Genomic DNA, 12,730 nt, shown 5'->3' on the forward strand with positions numbered 1-12,730 from the left:
TCCAGCGACAGCAGGTGCCTGTTAGGTTCCTGTAGCAACACGGAAACTCTTAAAGCAGAATGTAGGTGACAGGGCAAGTTGCCCAAAAGTACACACAGCACAGTAAAGACAAGCATAACTGAGCACCATCTCATTTTCAGATACATCCGCGTGTGGTAAACCAAGAGGAAGAAAGGCTGAACAGCCCAGATACACAAAACCCGGGCTTCCGGTTCCTTGCTGGTGGGGAGACAGAGGGGTCAACGTGGGAGGAGCAGACGTCGGGGTGTAGCCCTGTAGCAGATGACCGACTTAGCAGGGGCTGGGGGTTCATGACGTACTTTATTACTAGGCTTTACATCTTACATAAGTGCTGCATGTACTCTTTGGAATGTTTCAGATATTAGACAGCCTTGTTTGTTTTTTAAGAAAAGCCAATGGAAAGAAAGTGAAAACTGATGTGGCAGAGAAAGTGCAGCCACGGGCCTGCTTGGGGAAGAGAACACCAGGAAATGAGCCAGTTTGCCCAGCAGGCCCTAAATGCCCAGTCTGGTAGGCATCTGGCTGGGGGTGGCTGGGCTTCCTCACTTCCTCACTTTCTCCACGGGGCTAGATGACTCTTCCATGGCAGACATGAAGCTTATTTTCCAGACTTTGGCCGTCCAGTATGGTAGCCACGAGTCACGTGTGGCTTCTGAGTGCCTGAAATGTGGCCGTTTCCAACTAAGATGCATCACAACTGTAAAGTATACACTGAATATCAAAGAGTTAGTACAAAAAAGTAAAACACCTCATTAATACTTTTTAATATTTATTACATGTTGAAATTATAGTACTTTGGATATATTGGGTTAAATACAATTATTAAAATTAATTTCATCTCTTTTGAAATGTTGCTTGCATTATATTTCTGTTAGATAGCACTTGGACTTACAGTCTGCAGAATAGGAGGCACCAGGCTCAGCAGAGGGGAGCCATGGAGGTGGAAAACAGAGGAATTAAGAGAAATTCTCTATGGGGACAGATGAGACCCTTGACCATATCTTCTGCCCTGCTCCCCAAATGGTCTGTTTCCTCAGGCAGGGGGTTGTGCGAGTCTTTTCTGGAGAAATTGGCGCATCATGGACGAGGTAGAAGCGGTATCAACAAGCTGGAGGGTTCCCACCTTGAACTCACCTGAACCCTACCAGCACCTGGCCCACGAGTGCCCACAGAGCCTCTGGCAAGCTGGACCACCTTCCTCTTAAACATGAAAGACAGCCAGTGCTCTCTAGACTCTGGAAGAAAACAGCCACGGGATGCTCCCTGGACTCTGGATAGAGCATCCTAGACCAAAAGGACCAGCACAGAGTGGCTGAGGTAGCTAACTCTGCTGTGTGTAAAACAGTGGTTAAATGTGGGGGCTCAGAACCAAGCTGCCTGGGCTGGTTCCCCGCCTCTGCCTCCTCCGGCTGTAGTCTTGTGGGCAAGATGCTTTTTGAACTTCATTGTCCTCACCTGTGAGATGGGGGATAATAGTGCCTACCTTAGGGTTGCTAGAGGATTGATGTACACAAGGTGCTTAGAGCAGAACACAGCACTCAGCAATCCCTCACTATATGTTAGCTCTTATTTTATTAATTCAGGGAGTAAAAGAAAACTTTAGCAATATATTCTTCTTTTTTTTTTTGGCTGCACCACACGGTATAGCAGTATATTCTGATGTCAGCAAAATGGCTGTCTCAGAAAATTCAGACCCCCATTCTGCCATGCATACATTCAAAAAGCAACTAGAGGATGGCTAAAATAACTTCATGGAAGCTCTGGAAAATGGTCAGAGTCTATAGCAACCATGGGAACACCCAATCAGGAAAAAGCCACATTCAAGTGGTAGGAAATATCATGGCATTTTTACTCACCCTTGCCCCACTTCCTCCCCCAGTGGCACAGCACAGTCTAAAAGAAGCAACAACCCAATTCCAAATTCCTTGCCTCCAACCAGAGGGAGCAGAATGACCTTATATGCAACATTCTGATCTGTCTGGGGGCTGCCTGAGGGACTGATGTCTGTTTTTTCTGACTTGGAGCTCAGATAGGGAAAAATTACATAGTTTGGATCTCAGCCTGCAAAAAACTGCAGAAAGTGTCAAGCAATGCTCACAAAAACTGGGTACAGACCTGCAGATGCCTGGGGCAAGGGACTATGGGTGGAGGAATACAGTAGTACGTCCAAGACCCTGAGAAGCAGGTGACTGGCTCTGGGAAATCAAGACATTTTAAAGCAGGCATATATACTTAAGAATCAAAAGAAGGTCACACGCAGGACCAGACACAATGCAAGTGCAGAAAAGACCTAAGAAGACCTTAAGCCTTCACCCTGAGCTGGTCTCAAGGCTTAGAACAAACCCTGCTAATTAATGAAGGTCTTCCCCAATACAGAGCCAGTCTGCAAAGATTGGGAGAGGATTTATTCAAATGCCTAATTTTCAACAACAACAAAATAACAGACATACAAAGAAACAGGAGAACACAGCCCATTTGAAGGAAGAAAATTATGTGGCAGATACTATCCCTCAAGAAACAGTGGGCCTCAGACATACTAAACAAAGGCTTTAAAACTACCATCTTAAATGTGCTCAAAGAGGTGAAGGAAAACATGGACAAAAAACTAAACTGAATTGAAAACTTCACTAGAAGCGTTCAGCAGCAGGCTCCAGCAGGCAGAAGAAAGACTAGGTGAGCTTGAAAACTGAACATTTGAAATTACTGAGTGTTTGGAACAAAAAGAACAAAGAAAGGTGAACAGAGCCTTGGGGACTTACAGGATCACCCAACAACAACCAACAGAATGCACATCTTTTTACTCAAATGCACATTGAACATTCTCTAGGCTAGACCATATGTTAGGCCACAAAATAAGTCTGAACAAATTTAAAAGATTGAAATCATATAAATCACAGTGGAATGAAACTATAATAGGTATCAACAGTAGAAGGAAAACTGGAACATTCACAAATACATGGAAATTCAACAACATACTCTTAAACATTCATGAGTCAAGAAGAAATCACACAGGAAATTAGAAAATATCTTGAGATAAATGAAAATGAAAAGAACAAACCATGGACTTCCCTGGTGGCGCAGTAGTTAAGAATCTGCCTGCCAATAAATAAATAAATAAATTTATTTAAAAGAAAAGAAAACAACAAACCAAAACTTAGGGGCTGCAGCAAAAACAGTACTAAGAAGGAAATATGTAGCTGTAAATACTTATATTAAGAAAGAGAGAGTGTCAGCTGGAGGGAGGGAGGAAGGGTCTCAAATCAACAATCTAACTTTACACCTTAAGGAAGTAGGAAAAGAAGAACAAACTAAACTCAGTGCTAGCAGAAGGAAGAAAATAATAAAGATCAGAACAGAGGTAAACAGAATAGAAAAACAGTAGAGAAAATCAACAAAACCAAAGGTCAACAAAATTGACAAACCTTTAGCTAGATTGACTAAAGAGAAAAAACTCAGCTTCTTCGTAAAAACACCGAATGGCGAATGACGCCAGTGCTGTGGAAGGGCCCCAGAGGCCCTGGGAGTCCTGGAATGGGGAGAAAAATAAAGTGAGTGAAGCTGGGAAAGAAAAAAGAGAGTAAAGACTCAAATAACTAAAATAAGAAATGAAAGTTGAGGGGACTTCCCTGGTGGTCCAGTGGTAAAGAATCTGCCTTCCAATGGGGACGTGGGTTCGATCCCTGGTTGGGGAACTAAGATCCCACATGCCACAGGGCAACTAGGCCCACGCACCACAACTACTGAGCTTGCGAGCCTCAACGAGAGAGCCCACCTGCCGCAAACTGCAGAGCCCACACGCTCTGGAGCCCACGCGCCACAACTAGAGAGAAGCCTGCGCAACAATGAAAGATCCCGTATGCCTCAACGAAGATCCCACGTGCTGCAGCTAAGACCTGACGCAGCCAAAAAAAAAAAAAAAAAAGGAAATGAAAGTTGGGACATTACTATCAATTTTACAGAAACAAAAAGGATTATAAGAGAGTACTGTGGGGGACTTCCCTGGTGGTCCAGTGGTTAAGACTTCGTCTTCCAATACAGGGGGTGCAGGTTCAATCCCTGGTTGGGGAGCTGGGATCCCACATGTCTCACGGCCAAAAAACCAAAACAGAAGCAATATTGTAACAAATTCAGTAAAGATTTTTTTAAAAAAATGGTCCACATCAAAAAAAATCTTTAAAAAAAAAAAAAGAGTACTGTGGAGAATTATATGCCAACAAATTAGAAACATAAATGACATGGACAAATTCGTAGAAACACATAACCTCCCAAAAGAAAACTGCAGACTAATGTGCCATGAACACTGATGCAAAAATCCTGAACACAATACCAGCAAACAGAATTTAACAGTACATTAAGAGGCTTACACACCATGATCAAATGGATTTATTCTCGGAATGCAAAGGTGGTTCAAAAAACTAAAATCTGTGTAATATACCACACTAGTAGAATGTAGGAAAAAACACATGATCTTCTTGATGCAGGAAAAGCGTTTGGCAAAATTAAACATTCTTGGGGGCTTCCCTGGTGGCGCAGTGGTTGAGAATCTGCCTGCCAATGCAGGGGACACAGGTTCGAGCCCTGGTCTGGGAAGATCCCACATGCCGCGGAGCAACTAGGCCCGTGAGCCACAATTACTGAGCCTGCGCATCTGGAGCCTGTGCTCCGCAACAAGAGAGGCCACGATAATGAGAGGCCCGCGCACCGCGATAAAGAGTGGTCCCCACTTGCCACAACTAGAGAAAGCCCTCGCACAGAAACGAAGACCCAACACAGCCATAAATAAAATAAATAAATAAATATTTAAAAAAAATTTAAACATTCTTTCATGGTGAAACACTCAACAAGCTAGGAATAGAAGGAAACTACCTAAACATAATAAAGGAGGAACTTAGTGGAGGAAGAGGGGCTGGGAGTCTGCCGTCCCCTCCTTAAATAAAGAACCATGACTTTCAGCTGAACTGGTATCCCCCATCCCAGAGACCCCCTGTTTTACTTTTTTTTAGTAAATCCCCCGTGTTCTGCTAGGGTGAAGGAGGGGCAGGTTTCCTGAGCACACCGTGCAGGGGCTGGGATCTGGGTGTGTGGACTGCCTTCTCCCTGATTTTTTTAAAAATTAATTTATTTATTTTTGGCTGCATTGGGTCTTCATTGCTGCGCACGGGCTTTCTCTAGTTGTGGTGAGCGGCAGCTACTCTTTGTTGTGGTGCGCAGGCTTCTCATTGTCGTGGCTTCTCTTGTTGTGGAGCATGGGCTCTAGGTGTGCGGGCTTCAGTAGTTGTGGCACACGGGGTCTAGAGCACAAGCTCAGTAGTTGTGGCACATGGGCTTAGTTGCTTTGCAGCATGTGGGATCTTCCCGGACCAGGGATCGAACCCGTGTCCCCTGCTTGGCAGGCAGACTCTCAACCACTGCGCCACCAGGGAAGTCCCTGCCTTCTCCCTGATTTAATACGAGAAATTTCATATCCCCAGGAAAGGCTTGAGAGTAGTGCAGTGGACGCTCCTGTAGCCCTTACTTGCATTCATCAGCCATTAGCATTTTGCTACAGTTGCTTTCTCTATGTATATTTTTTTCTGAACCCTTTGAGAGTGTATTACAGATATGACATTTACCCCTAAATATTCAGCATCTTCTGAGAACGAGAATAATCCACTCTGTAACCACAGTACAATTTTCACATGCAAGAAACTTACTATAACACTATTATATATAGTCCATATTGAAATTTTTTTCACTAGTCACAAAAGTGTCATTTACAGGTTTTTTAAACTTTTAAGTCCAGGATTTGGTCAAAGGTTACATGTTGTATTTTCTTGCCATCTTGCTTTGTCCTTTAGTCAAGAGGTGTCCCCAGCCTTTTTATTTATTTATTTATCATTTATTTATTTTTTATAAATTTATTCATTTATTTTTGGCTGCGTTGGGTCTTCGTTACTGCATGCAGGCTTTCTCTAGTTGAGGTGAGCGGGGGCTACTCTTTGTTGCGGTGCGTGGGCTTCTCACTGGGGTGGCTTCTCTCGTTGCGGAGCACGGGCTCTAGGCGCGCGGGCGTCAGTAGTTGCAGCATGTGGGCAGTTGTGGCTTGCGGGCTCTAGAGCACAGGCTCAGTAGTTGTGGCGCATGGGCTTAGTTGCTCCGTGGCATGTGGGATCTTCCCAGACCAGGGCTCGAACCCGTGTTCCCTGCATTGGCAGGCAGATTCTTAACCACTGCGTCCCCAGGGAAGCCCCCCAGCCTTTTTAAAAATTACTGATCTTACGTGACATTGACATACTTGAAGAGTCCACACCAATCGGTTTGTAGAATGTCCTTTAGTTTAAACTTGTCTGTTTCCTCATCATTAGATTCAGGTGAGACTTTTTTTTTCTTTTTTAAGCAGGTCATGAAGTGTCAAATCAAGGGTCACATGAGGTCATTTTGTCCCATTATTGGTGATATTATGTTTGATCATTTTGTTAAGGTAATGTCTACCAGATTCCACTATTGTAATAGTTTTCCCCCCCTTTTGTAATGAAAAGTAATCTGTGAATAGGTAATGAATACATAATCTGTGGAGGGGTATTCTAGGTATTACCCAACTGTTTTAGCTTATACTGATGATTCCTGTCTGAATCAGTTATAATAGTGGTAGTTTAAAATGGTGTTTTTGTTACTCTGCCATACGCACTACACTTTGCAAATGATGTTATTTTATAAAGTGCTTTCCTGTTTTCTGGCACTTGAAGATGTTCCAGGCTCATCTTGTACTTTTCCTGCCCTAAACCTGGAATCAGCCATTTCTCTTAAGGAACCCTGCTACTTTCGGTGAGGAATGGTACTTAGAAACCAATATCTCAGTGTTAGCTGGGCTCATCCTTGCTTCTAGGCACTTTCCGTGGATAGCGCAAGAAAACGTTTTTTTTAAATCATGAGTTCGTATTTGCTGTACCTCCGATTCTAATCTAGATTTCCTCCTCTCCTCCCCCATCTCATATTTGTACCTCCCTTTCCCATAGTAAGAACCCTGGTTCCCAGCACCATCTGTATATGTACTCATTTGGCCAATTCTAAAGTACACATAAAAGAGTTTTGGAATTACTGCTCCTGTACCACGGCCAAGAACAAACCTACTAACTAAATTCTAGGATTTCTTCTCAGTTCTTTATGATGTTAGACTGTGTTGCACTGAGGGGGTACAGTCATTGTCTAGTCAGAATCCACCGGATTCATTTCTGGTTTTCTTCTGTGTGATGTGTTAACGTCTGAATGTTTGCATTCAGTTTTAGGACTTTGCCTCCTCATCTTCATTTATTTTTTAATTGAGATATAAATCATGTACCATAAAATTTACCCCTTTAAAGTGTACAATTTCATGGGTTTTAGTGTATCCACAAGATTAACTGATTTTTTTTTAGAATATGTAAAACATTAGCAAGATTCAAAACTCATAACTGTATAAAAACATACACTTAGAAGTTCTATTTCCCTTTACCTGTTTCCACTCATATCCAATAGGCCACTAGCTTGATTGGTTTCTGGCCTGTCTTTTCTGAGTTTTGGGCATTTTTTTAATTACAAAAATAAGCAAATACGTGTATATTTTACTACTTGTTTCTTTTTCTTTACCCTTTCTTACATTAAAAAAGTGTCTTACTGTGTGTACTTTTTGCCCTGATTTTTTTTCTTTTTTAATTCAGTAGAATATCCTTAAAATAACTCTGTATTAATTCATAAAGTTTTTTTTTTTTTTAATTCTTTCTTACTGCTATATTGATCTTCATCTTAGGAATGTACCGTATTTTATTTAGCCAGTCTCCTATGTGTGGGCCTTTAGGTTGTTCTCATTAGTTTGCTATTAAAAATAATGTCACAGTAAGTAACCTTGTGCATATGCGGGGTTATGGGGGGGGGCTTTTTTGTTTTGGAGGGGGTTTTGGAGATGTATCATCAGTGTAAATTCTTAAATGTCGGATTGCTGGGTCTAAGGGTCATTTATATAGTTTGCAAATTCCTTACTTTGCCCAGCTGCTGGCCTAGGATTTAGCTTTCTAGGCTCAAATAAATTTGGAGTGATTTACTTCTAAAATAAGACAATTTTGAGACTGACAAATGCTAAACTGAATGGGGTACTGGGACAGCGGGCATAACCAGGCATCTTAGGACGTGTGGTCACCTTCTCTACATTATCACTTGTCCTTCTGTTTTCCAGTTTTTATTTTTTAAATAAATAAATAAATTTATTTATTTATTTTTGGCTGTGTTGGGTCTTCATTGCTGCCTGCGGGCTTCCTCTAGTTGTGGGGAGCAGGGGCTCTTCGTTGTGTTGCGCGGGCTTCTCATTGCCGTGGCTTCTCTTGTTGTGGAGCACGGGCTCTAGAGTGCAGGCTCGGTAGTTGTGGCACACGGGCTTAGTTGCTCCGCGGCATGTGGGATCTTCTCGGACCAGGGCTGGAACCCATGTCCCCTGCATTGGCAGGCGGATTCTTAACTACTGCGCCACCAGGGAAGCCCCCCTTACTGTTGTTTTAATGGGTTTCAGAGAACGAGTGTGTTTGTTCAATCTGATATCTTTAACCAGAAGCTTCAAAAATGTTATTAATCTGGGATTTTTATACCCAGAGAAATCAATGATACATGAAGATAAAATAAAGAAGTTTTAGATATGAATAGCCTCATAAATGTTGCTATACCCTTTCTTAGAAAGATGTGATCTTGTAAAAGGAGAGGGTTAAGCAAGAAAGGAGATGACCTGGGGTCCAGGAAACAGGGTCCCAGTGCAGGAGGGTAGCAAAGTGGACCCGAGGATCACAGCCAAGCCCCAGCCCAGAGAGCAGCCCATTCAGCCTGGAGCTGGAAGGTAGGCAGGGATTCCAGGAGACAAAGTGGAGCCGGGTGGCTCTGACACAGTGTTTTGAGTGTTTAAAAGTTTTACTGTTAGCCTTTGTTATCTGCTGTAGTAGCTGAAAAAATCAGTGGTTGATATACAGAAAGCTAAGAAAATTTTAAAACTGATGCAAATATTAACTCCAGGAAAAAAGAAAGTTGTTAGAGGATCGAAATAACCTTAGTATGCTATTTGGTTCACAAGTGAAGAATACTTACATTATTACATTATTCTACTGACTTTAGTTTTGAAATTGATGCTACTCTGTTGGGAAGGTAAGAGTGTATGTGAGCTAAGCCTGCACCTGCCTGACCTTAAGTCAGTGGGTAACATTTAAAATTGATAACACTAGAAATAGCAAGGTAAACCTATTATTCGGAAATACCGACATAACTATCAGAAGAAATAAGTAAAAATAAGTAATTCTTTTTTTTTTTTTTTTTTTTTATTTATTTTTGGCTGTGTTGGGTCTTCGTTTCTGTGCGAGGGCTTTCTCCAGTTGTGGCAAGCAGGGGCCACTCTTCATCGCGGTGCACGGGCCTCTCACTATCGCGGCCTCTCTTGTTGCGGGGCACAGGCTCCAGATGCGCAGGCTCAGTAGTTGTGGCTCACGGGCTTAGTTGCTCCGCGGCATGTGGGATCTTCCCAGACCAGGGCCTGAACCCGTGTCCCCCGCATTGGCAGGCAGATTCTCAACCACTGCGCCACCAGGGAAGCCCCAAGTAATTCTTTTTAAACTACCAGAAGAAGTAAGAAAAAATAATTTTAAAACTATCTGAAGAATTTTCTGTGGGAAATGGGATTAGGAGCAGGGGGCTGGGGGAGGGGAGGCGGGATTTCTGTTTCATCCTGTGATGTACGTACCTAAGAATTGAGAAGACCTTGAGTGAGGAGCCCCACTCAGGTCAGTCTGCTTCTGCCACAGCTCTCCTGGCAGCTGAGAGCCGTGGCCACAGGTGGAGTGTGCCTGGGAATGATGGCTTCAGCTCCTGTCCCGGGCAGTAGCAGAAGGTACAATGTCCCTTCTGTGAACTTGTGCCCTGAGACATTCATGGACCTAGGAGCCGCAGGAGGAAGGCAGATTTTGAACTTGAAACTTATAGGGCTGTGTTTTTGCAGTTAATCTCTGTGTACTGCATGTACTGTCCACATGGGTATAAAATGGGAAGACAGAGTGCTCATGTTGGCATGTCCCTGATGGAACAGGGACAGAGATGGTGGTCCCTGGGGCTCCCCCAAACCATCAACCTTTAGCCCAGTGAGATCCCCCTGAGCGACGTGACTGGCCCCAGCTGTGGGGAAAGAGAATCAATTTAAAGAACGTGTTCAGCGTAACGGAAATGCTATTAATAACTGTATTTCCTGGCTCTCTGGTTTTAGAAATCCTGCATTGGTTAGCAAGTATTGGTTAACTTAGAGACATTTGATTTTTGACCATGATTCTAAACCTGTTTGTTGTGAAATAGGACAGTGACATGTGTCCCGACAGCTCAGAGCACTGAAAAGGCTCCAGTCTGTCCTGCCCTCTCCCTCATTCGGAGACGTTACAGGCTCATCTGGACAAGTTTTAAGTTTCTGGAAACACAAATTAGAATCACTCACATTTTGTCCTTTATTTGCACATCATCTTCTTTTCCGGCCACTTGCTGTTGGGAGCAGCAAGCAGGACACTGCCTGACCTGACTCCTGACTCAGTTTCCCTGTTGGACTCGAGGCCTCCAGCTCTCGCTGCCCTGATCCCCGAAGTCACACGAGGGTCCTGAGGCGGGACACTTCTGCTCTGAAGCAGGTCTGTCACGGCCTTGCCTGCTTCCCCATCTCAGACATTCCCTCTTCCTCGGATTTTCAGTAGCGTTTCAGCCGGGTCTCCTCCTCGGGCTCCCATTCTGAAGTCCGGGGAGGGACATCTGAAGAGAGAGGAGCACTCCTTCGGAGACGTCAGGGCTGGGCTCAGGTTGGGTTCCAGGCTTGGACTCATCCCCGTCCCCACCACAGGGAGTGAAAGTGAGACCTCCCACTAAGGGGTCAGGGCCACCTGCTGCCGGGTGCCTGGGACAGTGCCCAGAGCTGCTCTGGGGTGTCTGCACCCTGAAACCCGCACTCTGGGGCTGGCCACACACCCTCCAGCTGGCCACCGCGCTGTCTGTGGGGCTCAGAGGAAACTCCTTATTGTCAGAGGTGGTCCTAAGAGGGCTGTAAGGCTGCTGATCCAGTGAACTCTGCCTCCCCCTAGCCACCCTCACCTCTTGCTTCTGGCCCCCAGGACACTCAGGGGGCCTGTGTCTGTTGGTGGGTTTCGGTGGCAGCATGTAATGGACATTGAATGAGTGATGAGGGGATGGATGTGGGCGTTTGGATATGAAGGAAAATGGAGGAAAGAGGAAGGCTCAGAATTGCCGCCTGAACCACAGAGAAGCCTGCTCATCACAGAGCAGCGTCCTCCACCTCCACCAGGCTTTCTGGTTACTTTACTGTGCTGTTTCACCTGCCCCCCCACCCCCTCCCCGGGCTGCAGATGGCTTCACTGCCGGCCGCATCCTGGCCACCTGGTGTTCGGTGCCCCCGGTAGAACCGGTCCTTTTCTTTCTCTCCCCTCTGCCCTAGATTCCTCGTCCCTCTGTGAGCAGTTTGACCGGTTGTATACCAGGTGCCCAGGTGCTGTGCTTGGTCTGGGGAAGAGGCCAAGACCAAGTGGAACCACAGGTCTTGCTCGTTTGAGCAGGCAGAAGGGAGGTGTGAAGTGCAGGCGTAGTGAAATATGCTTCAGCTACACCCAAGCTGGTCTTCAAGCTTGTCCCAGGCATGCCTGGTTTTGGCCTTTGCCCAGGCTGCACCCTCTGCCAGGGAGCCCTCTGCTCCCCTCCCTCCTTATCCCTCAGCCCAGCGGGGATCTGCCCACTCCTCTGCCTGGCGCCCTGGAGGGACGGAGGCAGGGGCTTTGCAGTCTCTCCTCCGGGGATCGGGGAGTGGTGGTGCCCAGACGTGTGCACGGGGCACCCCAGTCCCAGAGAGCTGAAGCCGCCCCACCCAGGGCAGTGTTTGAAGAGGGCAGCTTCTCCTCTAGGTCTTTGCCTGTGGTCCAGCTTATCTCAGGCACTGGGAACACATTTTATGTGTTAGAGTGATTGGCAAGCTGATCCCATCACCTGCCTGGGAAGGGACTGTGGTGGAAACTCTGAGGAAATACTCTACTGAGTAGTTAGTGGAAGAGGGACAAAGCTGCTAGGGTCTCAGAAGGACACACATGTGCTTCTTCTACAAAAATTAGAAAATGCAGGCAGCCCCAGCTTGGAACCTTAGGAGTTGTGGTAATTAAAGAAATTTATTCACAGATGCTGAGCAGCCATTGAAAGTGATCTTCACTCACTTAAGAATATGGAAAGCTATTTATAGTCTTCAGCTTGCAGAGCAAATCATAAAATAGTGCTTGACGTGATCCCAATAGTTTTAAGGATTTGTGTAGAAAGGAGAGATTGGAAGGGCAACCTCTAGAATAGTACAGTTTATCTGTTTCGTCTTTTCAAACTTTTTTATTTCTCAAATATTTTACATTGAATATGTGTTATTTTATAATGGGAAAAAATAAAGATGATTTATTAAATAAAAACAGTGTCAGGGAATTCCCTGGCGGTCTCCTTTCACTGCCAGGGCCCAGTTCGATCCCTGGTGGGGAACTAAGATCCTCTGCCCGCAGGTGGGGGAGGTGGGGACCGCCTGTCGCCATGCCCTGCACCCCGCCACGCCACGCCCAGTGCCACGCCCCTCCCGGGCCACTCCCACGCCCCCGGCCTCCTGGCCTGAGGTTGTTGAGCCAGCTGCAGGCAGGTGTCTGTGGTGTCTGTGCAG

General features: G+C 45.3%; 1 protein-coding gene across 3 annotated transcripts in view; it reads left to right on the forward strand.

Annotated features, from left to right (window-relative positions):
- DGCR2 (DiGeorge syndrome critical region gene 2) overlaps positions 1-12,730 on the forward strand; it is a 72,702-nt gene that overhangs the window by 35,154 nt on the left and 24,818 nt on the right. The window lies entirely within an intron of this gene.

Source organism: Balaenoptera acutorostrata, chromosome 13, assembly GCF_949987535.1.
Source record: "Balaenoptera acutorostrata chromosome 13, mBalAcu1.1, whole genome shotgun sequence".
NCBI classification, from domain to species: domain Eukaryota; kingdom Metazoa; phylum Chordata; class Mammalia; order Artiodactyla; family Balaenopteridae; genus Balaenoptera; species Balaenoptera acutorostrata.